Genomic DNA, 17318 nt, shown 5'->3' with positions numbered 1-17318 from the left:
ATTCATTAATCTATTCTAATTGAAGTTGTACTTAAAGGGGATGTTGTTTTTTGTTAAGTTACTTTTCTGTTCATTTTGTTTTTATTGAGATTCTATATATGTTGTGCTGAGCCGCGAGCTATTTGCAGTGAAAATATTGATATCGTTGAATCTTTGGAAAGGTTGTGGTCTACGACACTTGTGATACGAGTTGATATGTTGTGATGATAGCACATGTGAATTGTTGTGTGGTTTGGTTGTTGTTATGTAGAGTATAAGGGTAGCATCTCACTGTTGTTAAAAATATGGAGTGATACGGCTGGCTATTTTATTATTGTCCTAGCGGTGATATGGGTGGCTATTATATAGAGTGATACGGGTAGATATATGAGAGATAAAGGTGATTATTATACGGAGTAATACATGTGGTTATAAGAGAGATAAGGGTGACAATGTCAGGGATGATGTGTGATGGTTGGAGACATTGTGTTTGGTGATTTTCGTGTGATGGTGTACTTTTCCTTGTATTTGTCATACACCTCGCATGACTTGCTTTGTTGTTTTGATAAGCTATTCGATGTCTTTGATATTACTTGATGACTTGGACTACACTAGTACACTCACACAAGCATACACCATAGCATGCCACTTATACTAGCTCAGGAGTATGAAACTTGACATTTATTACTCATACCCATGTGTTCTTGTATTATCTGTTTCCATGTTGATATTGAGCCTTTGACCATGCCAGGTGGATTGTGATTTGTTAGCCTGAAATCATATCGCGCGGATTGTGATTGTGAGCCTGTGACCATGTTGAGCGGATTGTGAATGTGAACTTATCATCATGCTGGGCGGATTGAGATTTTGGCACGTTAGTTGTCCGAGCTATTGTGATGCGAGATGTGGGCACGAGGTGCCGTGAGTATATGATGGTGGGTTCAGACCCGTGACTTGTGACTATGAGATGAAGTAGCACAGAGTGATTACGTTGTGAAACTTGTGTTCGAACGGCTTGATTAATTGATTGTCCTTTGTGTTTCCATATTTGGTTTTAATGATACTTCATGGTGTTCTTATTGCTTTACTGATTATATCACTTATTGGTTCTTATTGACATTTACTCATTTTCGCTTTCCGTTATTAGTTTTAAAATTTTATACTGTATAGGTTATTTTTTTAGTGAGTGTCTTGACTTGTACCTCATAACTACTCCACCGAGGTTTGTCTTGATACTCACTGGGTACCGACCGCGGTATACTCATTCTATACTTCTGCATATTTTTATACAGATTCAGGTACTTCGGAATCTGTTGGTTGTTAGATAGCGGATTAAAAAGTGCTGTTGAGAATTCAAGGTACACCTGTCGTCGCGTTCGCAGGCCTCAGAGTCGCCTTCGGAAGTTATTTTTGTACAGTTTATTTCTATTCCGGAACAATTATACTTAGAGATTTTTTAGCGAACTCAGTTGAGCTTATGACTTGTACTACCGGTTTTATGATTTTTTGTTTTGTATAAAAATTTTCGTTTTATATTTAATAGTTGTTGGTTGAACTTTGCCATTAATTCAGTAAGTATTAGGCTTACCTAATATTAAAGACTAGGTGTCATCACGATATCCCACAGAGAGAAATTGGGGTCGTGACACTACCCTAATTTTGTGGGCCCATCAGAAACGACCTATTGAGCAATAATCATTGCTTCTCTATATTTTTACTCATTTTTTGGCCTTTTAGGACCATAAAATAGGAATTCGACACGATTTCTGATTTTTCGTGTGCTAATGCCCACGCTATCTTCCTAAATTCAGGTGACCGTTCCCGAACCGCCTAAAATTATGTAGGCCCATCAGAAACGACCTAATAAACAGTACTCATTGCTTCTCTATGGCTGTTCCTCGTTTTTTCCGTTTTAGGGCCATAAAACAGAAATTCAGGATGATTTCTGATTTTCGTGTGCTAATGTTTACAAATTTTCATGAATCTGGGCGACGTGTTCCGAATCGCCTAAAATTTCGTGGGCTCATAAAAATGAGCTAATGAACAATAGTCATCATTTTTTCATGACTGTTCCTTATTTATTTGTATTTTAGGGCCACAAAATAGGAATCCATCACGATTTTCAATTTTTCGTGTGCTAATGTCCACGACATCTTCATGAATTTGGGCGACGGGCTCGGAATCGCCTAAACTTTTGTGGGCTTATCAAAAATGACCTAATGAACAATAATTATCACTTATCTATGATCTTTCCTCGTTTTTTGGCACTTTAGGGCCATAAAAAAGAAATCCATGATGATTTCCAATTTTTTGTGTGATAATGTTTACGCCATCTTTATGAATTCAGGTGATGGGCTCTGAATCGCCTAAAAATTTTTGGGGCCCATTAAAATTGATCTATTAAACAATAGCCATGATTTTCCATGACCGTTCCAATTTTTTGTGTGCTAATTTCCACGTCATCCTCATGAATTTGGGCGACGAACTCCATATCGCCTAAAGTTTTTTGTGCCTATCAGAAACGACCTCATGAAAAATAGTTATCGCTTCGCCATGACCGTTCCCAAATTTTTGGCATTTTAGGTCCATTAAAGAGAAATTCAATTTAAAAATATGGTTCAATTTATTTATTTATTTTGGTCAAATTCGAAGTGCAATTTACTTCATATGAGTTGTGAACTGATTTTCATAATGTAAGAGCGCAGGGATAGCTCTGAATCGCCTAAACGTTTATGGGCATATCAGAAATGATATATTTAACAATAGTAATTGCTTCGCAATGACCGTTTCTCATTTGTTCTTGACATTTTAGGGCATAACATAGGAATTTAGGTTGATTTCAAATTTTTCGTGTGCTAGTGTTCATGCAATCTTTATGAAATCAGTACGATTTCCATCAACCTCATTTCGACTTCACCATCGTCTCCTAAGTTGTTGAAAAACTCACCAAGCTTGATTTCTAACCAGCCATCACTTCGAAGATGTGGAAACCGGCCAAGTTCTCCTGGTAATTCCTTTTTCTTCGAGATGAAAACAGTGGTACCCTCAATGCGTGCGTCCTTTGCCACCTCCTTCACAAATCTTAGCGATGCAATGGATCGTTCAAGTCCACGAGGGTTATCTGTTAACTTGAACACTAAATATACTGCATAACTAGTCGTTTGAATAAGATTTTTTGTCTCTATCTTTCCATAAATGTCAAGCCAATTTACGCTACGAAGCTACGCCACTTCAATACTGTACAAAATGTTGAGATGTAAGTAATTAAAATATATATTTCTCTTTTTAATGAAATTTAGAGAGAGATAGAGAGACAAACTTAGGATCAACAGTTTTCCATGTCCAGAACTGAGGATTATTCACCCATGTAATTGTAAGGTCTCTTGCCGCTATCCACTGGCCTTGCTGATTAAATACAATATGTAGAACAATATATTAGGGTTCCTTAACATTTGATGAGTTGTTAAACACAAGAAGAGTAAGAATATATCAACGAGAAGAATAACTTACCATCTTTCTTTTATTGCTATGTATGATATGATGCTCTTTATATCTTTTTAGTTGGCTCCACTCCCTTTTGCTTCGTCCTCATATTTATAGAGCATTATTGGACTCCAAAATTTGTCACCATATATAGTACTACTATAGTAGGTAGGTTTAACTAGAATAAATGTTTTTTTTAAAAAACTTGAATGTTAAAAACGTGTCTATTGGCAAAACCCTTAATGTTGTCTTTTTAGGAACAGACAAGTTACTCCAAAAATTTGTCACAATAGAGTGATAACATAAGTGTTTTTTTTTATTGGAGAAAACGTGTCTATTGACAATCCATTATTAGAAGCAGCAGAGTAGGTTTGCACATTTTAGGACCATTTGGACCATTCAAGAAGAAAACATGACTGATATTAAACCTCTTCTTTCACGAGTCACGAGAGGAGTAGAGCTCTGGTAAATTTCAAATTTGTGTTTGTATTATAGGAAATTGAACAAGTTTGCTCCCGATTAAATTTTTGGCTTAACATTACCTTGTTGTTAGGGAAAAAAAATATTTTTCTATTGGCTTCACGGAGCTCCAACCTCAGAATACTTTTAAATCATAAAGTAATGGGTAAATTTAGTCCGTTTTGTTTTGGAGAATTTTGATATGTGACGTCTACATATTTCATATTAGAGCTTAGTTCATGGTAAAGGCAATACAAGACAATTTGCTAAATTTGACAACAAAGGATCCTAAGCATACATCCTAGTCTGCTGCCAAATAAAAGAGCATTTATTCTTGTTATACTAACTAGGTTAAGTTGGGCTCAGGTTAAATGGATGAACTTGTTTATCCGTAAAACGGTACAGTTGATTTTATTAGTGGTTTCTAGATAAGTGAATTAATTTGATCCGAAAAGTAATAAAATAACTGATGAAATATAAAATACTTAGCCTTAGAATGTAGATGGAACAACAGAGCTGATGTGTCCGGGAACAGGGTTCTCGGGCACAGCAATGATAAGATCAAAAGCGAGAGAATAAAATTATATTAAAATGCTGTATAGAATGTTGTATACAATGTAGTATTAAAATGCACTTTTCACATTTTCGTACTAGTGATGCAAGTCTTTAGCATCTTGTTCCATACGGGGCCAGTGATACCCTGCCCGAACTAATTTTAGCACCAAAGAATCTGCACCTGAGTGGTTGCCGCATATCCCTTCGTGTACTTATCTCATGACATAGTTAGCTTCTGATGCTCTTAAGCATCGGGCCAACGGGCCTTGAAAGGATTTTCTGTATAATTGTCCTTTCTTGAAGCTATAACGTGCAACTTTGGAGCACAACGCTCTTGATGCTTTGGGACCTTCGGGCAACTTTCCACGCTCCGGGTTGTCACGCTTGCGAGGTTGAATCCGGCGACTAGTTTAACTGTCGGGATAATGCTTCCAGTCAGTTTAGCTTGCTCTAGTACTCTACATTGTATGATATTAGCTGAACTTCTTGGATCCACTAAAACACGTTTAATTTTAAAATCTAACACACTTAAAGAAATTATCAGTGCGTCATTGTGCGACAGTAGTAATCCGTCCACATCTTCGTCCGTGAATCTGATATCGTCTTCCCAGAGCCTCTTACTATGAGTTATCGATACTTTTATCTTCTTCGCTGCTGAAAAGGTGACCCCGTTAAGTTATTTTGGGTAGATTTAAGTCGTTCGAAGGTTTTTTCATACGAGAAGGTCATTTTAGAATATCGGTGTAGCTTCTTTGAGGTAAGTATCTTGCCTAACTTTGTGTGGGGGAACTATCCCTTAGGACTTGAGTCGTATTTTCTATTTGTGTCATGTGAAAGCAGTGTACGCGAGGTGACGAGTACGTACTCGGTCTTATATGTGAAAATTGACCGGTTTAGACTCTTAAGCATCTTTTATGTACTTATTTTAAATTGTTAGAACATGTTATATCCTTTATTTGTCATGTCTACTATCACATGCTTTATTGGAAGTTGTCGTTACATGTTACATTCTTTACTTGGTGAGTTTGCTCTTATATGATTTATTTGGAGTTGTTATCACTTTGTGTCATTATGTGATTTTTTTATTGTGGAGCTACTCTTAGTTGAAATTGTCATCACATGATATCCTTTGTTGCTGGTTGTTCTCATGCATTTAGATGTAGTACTAGTTCGTGCCATCTCATTCATTGTTAGCCTAATTCATACACTAGAGTCTGAAGTTTGCCATTTCATGGAAGTACTTTCACTATCGAGGTTATCCTTTAACAATTAATTGGAATTGAAGTTATCGAGAGTCATTAATCTATTCTAATTGAAGTTTTGTTTAAAAGGAGTGTTGTTCTTTGTTGAGTAACTTTTCCATTCATTTTGTTGCTATTGAGATTCTATATACGTTGTGCTGAGTCATGGGCTATTTGTTGTGAAAATATTGATATTGTTGAATCTTCGGAAATGTTGTGGCCAACGGACACTTGTGATACGATTTGATATGTTGTATTTTTGAGATGATAGCATATGGGAATTGTTGTGTGGTTTGGTTATTGTTATGCGGAGTATAAGGGTGGCATTTCACCTTTGTTGTTATACGGAGTATAAGGGTGGCATTTCACCGTTGTTGTTATATGGAGTATAAGGGTGGCATTTCACCGTTGTTGTTATGCAGGGCATAAGGGTGGCATCTCACTGTTGTTGAATGTACGGAGTAATATGGGTGGCTATTGTATTATTGGCTGGGCGGAGTGATACGGGTGGCTATTATACAGATTGATACGGGTGGCTATAGCAGAGATAACGGTGGAAATGTCAAGGATGATGTGTGATGGTTGGAGACATTGTGTTGGTATGTTTTTCCTGGTGTTTGTCATACGCCTTTCATGACTTGCTTTGTTGTTTCGATTTTCCTGGTGTTTGTCATACACCTTTGATGACTTTCTTTGTTGTTTCGATGAGCTATTAAATGTCTTTGATATTACTTTTTGACTTGGGCTGTAGTAGAACACTCGCACAAGCATACACTATAGCATGCCACTTATACTAGCTCAGGAGTATGAAACTTGACATTTATTTATCATGCCCATGTGTTCTTGTGTTATTTGTTTCCATGTTGATATTGAGCCTTTGAACATGCCAGGCGGATTGTGATTTGTGAGCCTGTGATCATACCGGGTAGATTGTGGATGTGAGCTTGAGATCATACCAGGCGGATTGTGATTGTGAGCTTGTGACCATGCAGGGCAGATTGTGAATGTGGGCCTGTAATCATGCCGGGCGGACTAAGATTTTGGAACATGAGTTGTCCATGCGGTTGTGATGCAAGATGTGGGCACGAAGTGTCGTGAGTATATGATGGTGGGTTGAGACCCGTGACTTGTGGCTATGAGATGAAGTACCAAAGAGTGATTTCGTTGCGAAACTTGTGTTACAACTGCTTGATTAACTGATCATTAGTGTTTCATTAGTTGGTTTTAATGATACTTCATGGTGTTCTCATTGATTATCTATTTATATCACTTGTTGGTTCTTGGTTCCATTTACCGATTTTCGCTTTCCGTTATTAGTTTTATACTTCTATACTACACATGCTATTTTGTCTAGTGAGTGTCTTGACTTGTACCTCGTTACTACTCCACCGAGGTTAGTCTTGATACTTACTGGGGTACCAACCGTGGTGTACTCATATTACACTTTTGCACATTTTTGTGCAGATGTAGCTACTTCAGAGTCTGTTGATTGTTAGATAGCAGATCAGATATTGCAATGGAGACTTCAAGGTACACCCTCCGTCGCGTTCGCAGGCATCGGAGTCACCTTCGGAAATTATTTTTGTACAGTTTATTTCTATTTTGGAACAGTTATACTTATAGATTTTCTAGTAAACTCAATAGAGATTATGACTCAATTCAGTAACTGTTAGGCTTACTTAGTGTTAAAGACTTGGTGTCATCACGACATCCCACAAATGAAAATTAGGATCGTGAGAAGTTGGTATCAAAGATCTATGTTAATAGGAGCTACGGGTCATAAGCGGGTTTAGTAGAGTCTTATGGATCGGTACGGAGACGTATGTACTAATCTTTGAGACGCTACGAAACTATTAGGAAAAATCTTCACTTCTTTAATTCATGTCGTGCGGATTTGTTGATTTTAAAGTTTGAGCCTTTGTATCTTTATTCTCTCACATATGGTGAGGACATGTGCTATCGGATCAGCTGAGTAGACACCCACACCCCCTGATAGAGCCGCGAGAGGCCGGGGCTGAGGTAGAGGCCGAGGAGGGGAACACGACGCAACTAGAGCACTTGTCAGAGCAGCAGTTGAAGAGCCACGGTAGTTCTTGTTGGAGGACAGGCACAAGAGGCGCCTGTTGTTAAACCTATACTTCAGGAGGTTTTAGCGAAGTTCCTGAGCATGTTGGTACATTGGTTGGGGCGGGATTGATCTCTGTTTCCCCAGCTACTTCGTAGGTTTGGGGGATGAGCTTAGACTCCCACCGCCCATACGCCATAGCAGCAGGCTCACATTGGTCGAGTTACAGGTGTGGTGCCAGTACAACCTGTTATTCCGGTTTAGCCTGAGGTCAGGCCAGGGGCATTAGAGGAGGAGAAACATAGACTTGCGAGGTTCAAGAAGTATCACCCTCCTACTTTCAATGCTTTGTCTTCAGAGGATGCACAAGGTTTTCTAGAGGAGTGTCATCGTATTCTCTGCACCATGGGTATTGTGGAGGGGAGTGGGGTTGAATTTACTACATTCCAGTTGTCAGGGTAGCGTATCAGTGGTGGCGGGTTTACGATGAGGGTAGCCCAGCTGATGCAGTTTCACTTTCATGGACTTCATTTTCAAAATTGTTCTTGAGAGAATTTGTTCCCCAGACCCTTCAGGATACATGGCAGAGGATTATACTCTTCAGTTATGGCCCATCATGGTGGAGGCTCGGGCAGTCGACCTGTTTAGTCCACACTCCAGACTACTGGTGTTGCTCCAGTTAGTCAAGGTACTCATGTGGAGCAGTGATCGGCATGGGATTCCTACAACGGTTATTCCAGTTAGGGGTGTACATAGGTCAGGTTGGTTCAGATTTTCTAATTACCAAACCAAACCAATTATATCGGGTTATTAAATCTAAATACCAAACCAAACTAATAAAAGTTGGGATTTTAAATCTTGATTTTTCTTGAGTTTTTCGGGTTTTCGGGTTTCTTTTCCATAAAGTCTTCATAGCACAAAACATAAATTTTGAGCTCCAAACACTTCCTTAATCCTACTAAGATAGGACTATATAAGGTATTTTTCAATAAAATAACATAAATATGAGATGAGTCATGACATTATACTAAAATATTCAACAATAAAGTTAATAAAATCGCATAAAATAAATATTATTAATAAGCCATAATGAAAATAAACATAATTTAAAATTACGACTAATAAGTACTATTATTTACATGAGTGACCACTAAAAGAAAAATAAGCTATACATTTTATCTAAACCATGAAAAAACTAAAAAAATAGATATCCAACACTAATTTCATTCATAGTACAATTGAATTGAATGTCTTTTATTAACATTAGTATTGATTTGATTTTGGTTTAGGATTTATTTGCCTTACTAACATTTATGGACGATAAAACTTATTGGAGCATCCAAAATTATAAGCCCTAGCTTGAAACAAACGTTAAAAGATAAAACTATGAAAAAGCTTAAGAAATATTTATAATCTACACTACAATAAATATTTTATGTATTAAATATATTTAAAACTTTTATTCATATAATTAACCCGCATTGGTTTGGTTTCGATTTGACCTTTTTTAGTTAAAACAAAACCAAACGAAATATGGTCGATTTATTTTTCCAACACCAAACCATAATCGGGGTTTTTTCTCGATTTGACTCGGATTATCGGGTTGGTGGGGTTTGTCGATTTTATTTGTACACCGCTAATTCCAGTTATTCGGCATAGACTCAGTAGCAGCAGCCACGTCCGTAGAGGGGTTGTTATGAGTGTGGCGATACTAGGCACATCGTGAGAGATTGTCCCAGACTCGAGAGAGGCGGATTTTATCAGGGCACTCAGGCTACGGGCTCTGTTCCAGTTGCTGCTTCACTTGCACAGCCAGTTAGGGGTGGAGGAAAGGCAGGTAGAGGGCGCCCTAGAGGGGGAGGTCCGGCCCGTTGATATGCTTTCCGTGGTATTGCTCAGGCCGCTGCACCAGATGGTCTTGATACATGTATGGTTTGATTGTTATAGATAAGCATCATTCTTATTTTGACTTGGTTTTGCTTATCGGGGTGAGTCCTCTTATCTTACCTCACATATGGGTGAGTTTCGTGATTTTTTACTCTACTTATGTGTCTACCCCTGTTGGGAGATTCTATAGTGGTAGCCCGTGTCTATTGTTTTGAATTGTTCACTATTGAAAGCTATGAGACTAGAAGTGACTTTCTATTACTCATTACGGTAGGTTTTGATGTGATTTCTAGATGGTTTGATTACGATTTGTGATTTAGATGCTTTACCGGTACGGGAAATCTGTTACGTGTCATGATTATGTTTTGCGGAATTGAGTTAGTGGACGTTTTCTGTTGGTATGATGTGTACTCTACTTGTGGTTCCGAGCAGAGGATGGGATCCTCACATTTTATTGGATTTGATATGTTTGTATTGGGTTACATGTCGTGGTGGAGTTATATTAGGATGAGATCCTTGTGATTAGTTCATATGCTTTTATCCACCCTTGTGGAATTGATTCATAAGTATGGTACTAATAGAGAGTTATGCCTGTCGGGCTTGTTTGATAGTTCTCTCACGTGTGTCTCTTTGCATATGCAGTCATTTTCGCGTTATGCTTATTGGGTTTTAACTTGCGAGGTGTGTGCCCAGGTTGTGTTAAATGTGACTTGTTGATTTGAGTGAATGGTTATGGGATATTAATGCTTCTTTCATCGTTGTCAGTGTTGTGAAGGTTTGGAACAGGGTTCCAACTGATATGTAGTTAATTGCTGGTGTTGGATTTGATTATGGCCAGCTCTGGTGGCCAGAGATATTGTTATGGGCATATGTGTGATGTGTTACGTCGTGTGGTTGTACCTTATGAGTGTAGGCATGAGTTGTTGCATCCGGTTGAGGTTTATACCGTGTATTGATGTGGGAACTGGATCTTTGGAAAATTATTGGATGGTGAAACATTTTGATTCTAAGGCTTATTAGTGTGAGTTAGAGGAGAAATTTCAGTCAGATGGTGTTGTCGGGCCTATGTGGATTGGGGTGACCAGGTATCACCCGCAATTAAATGTATGGTAAGTTCATTCAGTGATTTGATGACTTTGGAACGGTTCATGGCACGTTCAGGGAAGAATGTTTCATTAAGAAGGGGAGGATGTAACGACCCAACCAGTCATTTTGAGAATTAGCATCTCGTTCGGCAGCTTATGGTCTCGATCAACTTCGTATTATGTATTATGACTTGCATGTGTGTTCGATTTAGATTTGGAGGTTCGTAGGTTGATTTGATGCATTTTGGCGAAAAGGTTTGACCGGAGTTGAATGCGTGGAAGGTTAAAAGGTTTGATAGGAGGTTGAATTTGTTGATATCGGGTTCAGATTTCGATTCCGGGAGTTGGTATAGCTTCGTTGTGTCATTTGAAACTTACATGCAAAACTTGACGTTATCCCAGGTTAATTTGATATGATTCGGCGCGAGGTGTAGAATTTGAAAGTTGATTAAGTTCGATTTGATGTGCGATTCATAGTTTTAATGTTGTTTGATGTGATTTAAGGCCTCGCGCAGGTCTGCGTTATGTTACGCAACTTGTTGGTATGTTTAGACGAGGTTATAGGGGCCTCGGGTGTGTTTCGGATGGGCTACAGGCCATTTCTTCATGCTTTAGAGTTGCTGGTTTCTTGTGTGCCTGTTGTTCTTCGCGATTGCGAAATGTTTTTGGGAAATCAGTGATTTGTTCATCGCGGACGCGATGATGGTCATACATTCGTGAAGCGTATGCAGTCATTTTTCTGCGTTCGCACTCGTCTCTGCTCGTTCGCGTAGTGGAGCTGGGAGCTAGTGGTGTTTTACTCATTGCCTTCGCGTGTCTCTATGTGCATTTGTGTAGTCTGTTGTCATTATTCATCACGTTCGCGAGGTGTGTGCCACAAATGCGAAGCTTTATTTTTTCCGGGCAGCATTTATTTCTTCTTGATCGCGAGGGTTATTCCGCGATCAAGTAAGAGGAATCACTAGGGCATACTATAAGAACTCTATTTCGAGGGCTTTTGTTATTTTATCACTTTTTGAGTTAGAGAGCTCGGATTTGAGCGATTTTTGAGGGGTTATTCACGTGTTGGATTGGATTAAGTGTTCTTTACCCGGAATTGATTATATTTCATGATTCCATAATTATTTTTATCATTAAATTAGTAATTTGAATTGGAGAAAAATGGGAATTTTTGTGAAAACTTTCAAAAATATAAAATGATGAGTTGAAGGATGAATTGATATTGGAATTGGATAAATTTGGTATGGTTGGACTCGTATCGGAATGGGTGTAAGGATTTAATGAATTTTATCATGTTCCGAGGTGCGGGCCTTTTGGGTAGACGTTTTAGTTTTCATTAAATATCAAAGCTTTATTATCTAGAATTATTTCTTATGGTTTTTATTTATGATATTAATTTATTTTGGCTAGATTTGATCCGTCTAGAGATTGTTTCATACAAGAAGGTCATTTTAGAGTATCGGTCTAGCTTATTTGAGGTAAGTATCTTACCTAACTTTATCTGGAGGAATTACCCCTTAGGACTTAAATCGTTTGTGCTATTTGTGTCATGTGAAATCCGTGTACGCGAGGTGACGAGTACGTACTCGGGCCTATATGTGGAAATTGACCAGTCTAGATTCCTAAGCATCTTTTATGTACTTATTTTGAATTGTTAGCACATGTTATATCTTTTATTCGTCATGTCTACTATCATATGCTTTATTGGAAGTTGTCGTTACGTGTCACATTTTTTACTTGCCGAGTTTGCTCTTATATGCTTTATTTGGAGATGTTATCACTTTGTGTCATTATGAGATTTCTTTTATTGTGGAGCTACTCTAAATTGAAATTGTCATCACATGATATCCTTTATTAATGGGTTGTTCTAATGTATTTAGACGTAGTACTAGTTCATTCTATCTCCTAAATTGTTAGCCTAATTCATAGTCTGAAGTTTGCCATTTCATGGAAGTACATTCACTATCAAGGTTATCCTTAAATAATTAATTAGAATTGAAGTTATCGAGATTCATTAATCTATTCTAATTGAAGTTGTATGGGTTGTTAAGTTACTTTTCTGTTCATTATGTTTTTATTGAGACTCTATATACGTTGTGCTGAGCCGCGAGCTATTTGCAGTAAAAATATTGATATCGTTGAATCTTTGGAAAGGTTGTGGTCTACGGGCACTTGTGATACGAGTTGATATGTTGTGTTGTTGTGATGATAGCACATGTGAATTGTTGTGTGGTTTGGTTGTTGTTATGCAGAGTATAAGGGTAGCATCTCACTGTTGTTGAAAATATGAAGTGATACGGCTGGCTATTTTATTATTGTCCTAGCGATGATATGGGTGGCTATTATACAGAGTGATATGGGTAGATATATGAGAGATAAAGGTGGTTATTATACGGAGTAATACGTGTGGTTATAAGAGAGATGAGGGTGGCATTGTCAGAGATGATGTGTGATAGTTGGAGACATTGTGTTTGGTGATTTTCGTGTGATGGTGTACTTTTCCTTGTATTTGTCATACACCTCGCATGACTTGCTTTGTTGTTTTGATAAGATATTCGATGTCTTTGATATTACTTGATGACTTGGACTACACTAGTGCACTCACACAAGCATACACCATAGTATGCCACTTATACTAGCTTAGGAGTATGAAACTTGACATTTATTACTCATTCTCATGTGTTCTTGTATTATCTGTTTTCATGTTGATATTGAGCCTTTGCCCATGCCAGGTGGATTGTGATTTGTTAGCCTGAAATCATATCGCGCGAATTGTGAGCCTGTGACCATGTCGGGCGGATTGTGAATGTGAATTTATCATCATGCCGGGCGGATTGAGATTTTGGCACGTTAGTTGTCCGTGCTATTATGATGCGAGATGTGGGCATGAGGTGCCGTGAGTATATAATGGTGGGTTGAGACCTATGACTTGTGACTATGAGATGAAGTAGCACAGAGTGATTTCGTTGTGAAACTTGTGTTCGAACGGCTTGATTAATTGATTGTCCTTTGTGTTTCCATATTTGGTTTTAATGATACTTCATGGTGTTCTTATTGCTTTACTCATTATATCACTTATTGGTTCTTATTGACATTTACTCATTTTCGCTTTCCGTTATTAGTTTTATAATTTTATACTGCATATGTTATTTTGTCTAATGAGTGTCTTGACTTGTACCTCGTAACTACTCCACCAAGGTTTGTCTTGATACTCACTGGGTACCGACCGCGGTATACTCATTCTATACTTACGCACATTTTTGTACAGATTTAGGTGCTTCGGAGTCTGTTGGTTGTTAGATAGCGGATCAAAAAGTGCTGTTGAGAATTCAAGGTACACCTGTCGTCGCATTCACAGGCCTCAGAGTCACCTTCGGAAGTTATTTTTGTACAGTTTATTTCTATTCCGGAATATTTATACTTAGAGATTTTTTATCGAACTCAGTAGAGCTTATGACTTGTACTACCGGTTTTATGATTTTTTGTTTTGTATAGAAATTTCTGTTTTATATTTAATAGTTGTTGGTTGAATTTTGCCATTAATTCAGTAAGTGTTAGGCTTACCTAATATTAAAGACTAGGTGTCATCACGATATCCCACAGAGGGAAATTGGGGTCGTGACACTACCCTAATTTTGTGGTCCCATCAGAAACGACCTATTGAGCAATAATCATTGCTTCTCTATATTTTTACTCATTTTTTGGCGTTTTAGGATCATAAATTAGGAATTCGACACGATTTCTGATTTTTCGTGTGCTAATGCCCACGCCATCTTCCTAAATTCAGGTGACCGTTCCCGAACCGCCTAAAATTATGTGGGACCATCAGAAACGACCTAATAAACAATTCTCATTGCTTCTCTATGACTATTTTTCGTTTTTTCCGTTTTAGGGCCATAAAACAGGAATTCAGGATGATTTCTGATTTTCGTGTGCTAGTGTTTACAATTTTTCATGAATCTGGGCGACATGTTCCGAATCGCTTGAAATTTTGTGGGCTCATAAAAACGACCTAATGAACAATCAGTTCCTTATTTATTTGTATTTTAGGGCCACAAAATAGGAATCCATCACGATTTTCAATGTTTCGTGTGCTAATGTCCACGACATCTTCATAAATTCGGGCGACGGGCTCGGAACCGCCTAAACTTTTGTGGGCTTATCAAAAATGACTTAATGAACAATAATTATCACTTATCTATGATCTTTCCTCGTTTTTTTGGCACTTTAGGGCCATAAAAAGGAATCCATGACGATTTCCAATTTTTCGTGTGATAATGTTTACGCCATCTTCATGAATTCAGGTGACGGGCTCTGAATCGCCTAAAAATTTTTGGGGTCCATTAAAATTGATCTATTAAACAATAGCCATGATTTTCCATGACCGTTCCAATTTTTTGTGTGCTAATTTCCACGCCATCCTCATGAATATGGGCGACGAGCTCCATATCGCCTAAAGTTTTTTGTGCCTATCAGAAACGACCTCATAAAAAATAGTTATCGCTTCGCCATGACCGTTCCCCAGTTTTTGGCATTTTAGGTCCATAAAAGAGAAATTCAATTTAAAAATATGGTTCAGTTTATTTATTTATTTTGGTCAAATTCGAAGTGCAATTTACTTCATATGAGTTGTGAACTGATTTTCATAATGTAAGAGCGCAGGAATAGCTCCGAATTGCCTAAACGTTTACGGGCATATCAGAAATAATATATTGAACAATAGTAATTGCTTCGCAATGACTGTTTCTCATTTGTTTTTGGCATTTTAGGGCCATAACATAGGAATTTAGGTTGATTTCAAATTTTTCGTGTGCTAGTGTTCATGCAATTTTTATGAAATCGGTACGAATCCCCTAAAATTTTTGTAGGCCCACTAGAAACAACCTAATATGTTTTTTTCTTTTTGATGAAATATTGAGAATGCAAACCGTTAATTGATTACCAAACGGAATTGCGAAGGAAAATTATTGTATAAGTAGTATATGGTTCAGAAGATACGAACTCTTCACGCTTCTTTAAGCTACGACAACAAATTATCCAGTTATCTAGTTAAAGATCAACTGTAACCAAAGGAAAAGCTAAGAAAATTGCAAGGGCCGTTGAATAAGAAAAATCGTGTTCAATTTATTTATTTATTTTGGCCAAATTCGAAGTGCAGTTTACCATATACTGAGTTGGGAACTCATTTTCACAATGTAAGAACGCAGGGATTAAGCCATGATTTGAAACTTATGAGTTTGGAATTTTAGTCATCTTAAGTTATTAGACTCTAAATTAATAATATGTACGTATTCAATAAAGTTTTTAAGAGCAATATAGAGTTTGGACCACAATTACTGGACTCGGTCGATCATCTCCTCCAGATTATAGCTCTGTCCCTGGTAAGAAGTTTTTGAAGGTGTAAATTTCTGCAAATTGAATTGTAGATGGTGCATATATTGAAGTTTCTGGATAGAGCTTTACAGATTATTATTAATTATTTTTTTTACAGATTACATTGCATGAGTATGGGGTTGATTACAGATTATTATTGATCCAAGACCGTACACCAACCTAACTAGTAAAAAGGATAGATCACATACACTTACAACACGCTCACTCTTATCATAGAGAGAGATTTTATTAGAAAATCTGAAAAGACAAACACAACAACATGCAGAATAGAAAGGCTAGAGATCTATCCAATTAATTTGGACGAATGTCGAAGCCCTTAACAATGATGCCAGATTTCGAAGTGGCGTTATTGATTTCCATCAACCTCATTTCGACTTCACCATCCTCTCCTAAGTTGTTGAAAATATACTGCATAACTAGTCGTTTGAATAAGATTTTTTGTGTCTATCTTTCCATAAATGTCAAGCCAATTTACGCTACGAAGCTACGCCACTTCAATACTGTACAAAATGTTGAGATGTAAGTAATTAAAATATATATTTCTCTTTTTAATGAAATTTAGAGAGAGATAGAGAGACAAACTTAGGATCAACAGTTTTCCATATCCAGAACTGAGGATTATTCACCCATGTAATTGTAAGGTCTCTTGCCGCTATCCACTGGCCTTGCTGATTTAATACAATATGTAGAACAATATATTAGGGTTCCTTAACATTTGATGAGTTGTTAAACACAAGAAGAGTAAGAATATATCAACGAGAAATAACTTACCATCTTTCTTTTATTGCTATGTATGATATGATGCTCTTTATAACTTTTTAGTTGGCTCCACTCCCTTTTGCTTCGTCCTCATATTTATAGAGCATTATTGTACTCCAAAATTTGTCACCATATATAGTACTACTATAGTAGGTAGGTTTATCTAGAATAAATGTTTTTTTTTAAACTTAGAATGTTAAAAACGTGTCTATTGGCAAAACCCTTAAGGCTGTCTTTTTAGGAACAGACAAGTTACTCCAAAAATTTGTCACAATAGAGTGATAACATAAGTGTTTTTTTTTATTGGAGAAAACGTGTCTATTGACAATCCATTATAAGAAGCAGCAGAGTAGGTTTGCACATTTTTGGACCATTTGGACCATTCATGAAGAAAACATGACTGTTTTTAAA

The 17318-nt window shown here is 37.4% G+C and overlaps 2 long non-coding RNA genes across 2 annotated transcripts; both read right to left on the bottom strand.

Annotated features, from left to right (window-relative positions):
* Positions 1–3077: 3077 nt before the first annotated feature.
* Positions 3078–3573, bottom strand: LOC107791878 (uncharacterized). The gene is made up of 3 exons (XR_012697454.1): positions 3490–3573; positions 3299–3384; positions 3078–3216 (listed from the first exon to the last, which is right to left on the bottom strand). It is a non-coding gene; the product is annotated as an uncharacterized LOC107791878 (long non-coding RNA).
* Positions 3574–16355: 12782 nt separating this feature from the next.
* Positions 16356–17035, bottom strand: LOC107791879 (uncharacterized). Its single transcript, XR_001649360.2, has 3 exons — positions 16920–17035; positions 16731–16816; positions 16356–16648 (listed from the first exon to the last, which is right to left on the bottom strand). It is a non-coding gene; the product is annotated as an uncharacterized LOC107791879 (long non-coding RNA).
* Positions 17036–17318: the final 283 nt, after the last annotated feature.

This window comes from Nicotiana tabacum, chromosome 12 (assembly GCF_000715075.1).
Source record: "Nicotiana tabacum cultivar K326 chromosome 12, ASM71507v2, whole genome shotgun sequence".
Lineage (NCBI taxonomy): Eukaryota > Viridiplantae > Streptophyta > Magnoliopsida > Solanales > Solanaceae > Nicotiana > Nicotiana tabacum.
Note: the sequence above shows the minus strand (reverse complement) of the source record. Positions and strands in the feature narration are given on the sequence as shown.